The sequence below is a fragment of the Pseudophryne corroboree genome, chromosome 4 (assembly GCF_028390025.1).
Source record: "Pseudophryne corroboree isolate aPseCor3 chromosome 4, aPseCor3.hap2, whole genome shotgun sequence".
NCBI lineage: Eukaryota > Metazoa > Chordata > Amphibia > Anura > Myobatrachidae > Pseudophryne > Pseudophryne corroboree.
The window spans coordinates 594,104,450-594,107,985 of NC_086447.1; positions in this window are offsets into that span (position 1 = coordinate 594,104,450).

Sequence of the window (3,536 nt, forward strand, 5' to 3'; positions counted from 1 at the left end):
AGGATGGCAGATTTAAAAAATAGTCCCCAAACAGCACATGATGCAAAGAAAAAAAGAGGTGCCTGACTTAAACAAACCACCTCACCATCAGAATCCTCCTTGTCAATTTCCTCCCCAGCGCCAGCAACACCCATATCCTCATCCTGGTGTACTTCAACAGAGACATCTTCAATTTGACTATCAGGAACTGGACTGTGGGTGCTCCTTCCAGCACTTGCAGGGGGCGTGCAAATGGTGGAAGGCGCAACCTCTTCCCGTCCAGTGTTGGGAAGGTCAGGCATCGCAACCGACACAATTGGACTCTCCTTGGGGATTTGTGATTTAGAAGAACGCACAGTTCTTTGCTGTGCTTTTGCCATCTTAACTCTTTTAAGATTTCTAGCAGGAGTATGAGTGCTTCCATCCTCATGTGAAGCTGAACCACTAGCCATGAACATAGGCCAGGCCCTCAGCCGTTCCTTGCCACTCCGTGTCGTAAATGGCACATTGTCAAGTTTATGCTTCTCCACAGACAATTTTGATTTAGATTTTTGGGTCATTTTACTGAGCTTTATTTTTTTGGATTTTACTTGCTCTCTACTATGACATTGGGCATCGACCTTGGCAGATGATGTTGATGGCATTTCATCGTCCCGGCCATGACTAGTGGCAGCAGCTTCAGCACGAGGTGGAAGTGGATCTTGATCTTTCCCTATTTTACCCTCCACATTTTTGTTCTCCATTTTTTAATGTGTGGAATTATATGCCAGTAATATATCAATAGCAATGGCCTACTACTATATATACTGCGCACAACTGAAATGCACCACACGTAAGGATGGATAGTATACTTGACGACACAGAGGTAGGTAGAGCAGTGGCCTTCTGTACCGTACTGCTATATAGTATATACTGGTGGTCAGCAAACTGTGCAAAACTGAAATGCACCACAGGTATGGATGGATAGTATACTTGACGACACAGAGGTAGGTAGAGCAGTGGACTACTGTACCGTACTGCTATATATATAGTTATACTGGTGGTCAGCAAACTGTGCAAAACTGAAATGCACCACAGGTATGGATGGATAGTATACTTGACGACACAGAGGAAGGTAGAGCAGTGGCCTTCTGTACCGTACTGCTATATAGTATACACTGGTGGTCAGTAAACTGTGCAAAACTGAAATGCACCACAGGTATGGATGGATAGTATACTTGATGACACAGAGGTAGGTAGAGCAGTGGACTACTGTACCGTACTGCTATATATATAGTTATACTGGTGGTTAGCAAACTGTGTAAAACTGAAATGCACCACAGGTATGGATGGATAGTATACTTGATGACACAGAGGTAGGTAGAGCAGTGGCCTTCTGTACCGTACTGCTATATAGTATATACTGGTGGTCAGCAAACTATGCAAAACTGAAATGCACCACAGGTATGGATGGATAGTATACTTGACGACACAGAGGTAGGTAGAGCAGTGGACTACTGTACCGTACTGCTATATATATAGTTATACTGGTGGTCAGCAAACTGTGCAAAACTGAAATGCACCACAGGTATGGATGGATAGTATACTTGACGACACAGAGGTAGGTAGAGCAGTGGCCTTCTGTACCGTACTGCTATATAGTATATGCTGGTGGTCAGCAAACTGTGCAAAACTGAAATGCACCACAGGTATGGATGGATAGTATACTTGACGACACAGAGGTAGGTAGAGCAGTGGACTACTGTACCGTACTGTTGTATATATAGTTATACTGGTGGTCAGCAAACTGTGCAAAACTGAAATGCACCACAGGTATGGATGGATAGTATACTTGACGACACAGAGGTAGGTAGAGCAGTGGCCTTCTGTGCCGTACTGCTATATGGTATATACTGGTGGTCAGCAAACTGTGCAAAACTGAAATGCACCATAGGTATGGATGGAGAGTATACTTGACGACACAGAGGTAGGAAGAGCAGTGGACTACTGTACCGTACTGCTATATATATAGTTATACTGGTGGTCAGCAAACTGTGCAAAACTGAAATGCACCACAGGTATGGATGGATAGTATACTTGACGAAACAGAGGTAGGTAGAGCAGTGGCCTTCTGTACCGTACTGCTATATAGTATATACTGGTGGTCAGTAAACTGTGCAAAACTGAAATTCACCACAGGTATGGATGGATAGTATACTTGACGACACAGAGGTAGGTAGAGCAGTGGCCTTCTGTACCGTACTGCTATATAGTATATACTGGTGGTCAGCAAAATGGGCAAAACTGAAATTCACCACAGGTATGGATGGATACTATACTTGACGACACAGAGGTAGGTAGAGCAGTGTCCTTCTGTACCGTACTGCTATATAGTATATACTGGTGGTCAGCAAACTGTGCAAAACTGAAATGCACCACAGGTATGGATGGATAGTATACTTGACGACACAGAGGTAGGTAGAGCAGTGGACTACTGTACCGTACTGCTATATATATAGTTATACTGGTGGTCAGCAAACTGTGCAAAACTGAAATGCACCACAAGTATGGATGGATAGTATACTTGATGACACAGAGGTAGGTAGAGCAGTGGCCTTCTGTACCGTACTGCTATATAGTATATACTGGTGGTCAGCAAACTGTGCAAAACTGAAATGCACCACAGGTATGGATGGATAGTATACTTGACGACACAGAGGTAGGTAGAGCAGTGGACTACTGTACCGTACTGCTATATATATATAGTTATACTGGTGGTCAGCAAACTGTGCAAAACTGAAATGCACCACAGGTATGGATGGATGTTATACTTGATGACACAGAGGTAGGTAGAGCAGTGGCCTTCTGTACCGTATTGCTATATAGCATATACTGGTGGTCAGCAAACTGTGCAAAACTGAAATGCACCACAGGTATGGATGGATAGTATACTTGACGACACAGAGGTAGGTAGAGCAGTGGACTACTGTACCGTACTGCTATATATATAGTTATACTGGTGGTCAGCAAACTGTGCAAAACTGAAATGCACCACAGGTATGGATGGATAGTATACTTGACGACACAGAGGTAGGTAGAGCAGTGGCCTTCTGTACCGTACTGCTATATAGTATATACTGGTGGTCTACAAACTGTGCAAAACTGAAATGCACCACAGGTATGGATGGATAGTATACTTGACGACACAGAGGTAGGCAGAGCAGTGGCCTTCTGTACCGTACTGCTATATAGTATATACTGGTGGTCAGCAAACTGTGCAAAACTGAAATGCACCACAGGTATGGATGGATAGTATACTTGATGACACAGAGGTAGGTAGAGCAGTGGCCTTCTGTACGGTACTGCTATATAGTATATACTGGTGGTCAGCAAACTGTGCAAAACTGAAATGCACCACAGGTATGGATGGATAGTATACTTGACGAAACAGAGGTAGGTAGAGCAGTGGACTACTGTACTGTACCTCTATATATATAGTTATACTGGTGGTCAGCAAAATTCTGCACTGTCCTCCTACTAGTATATATATACTACAATGCAGCACAGATATGAAGCGT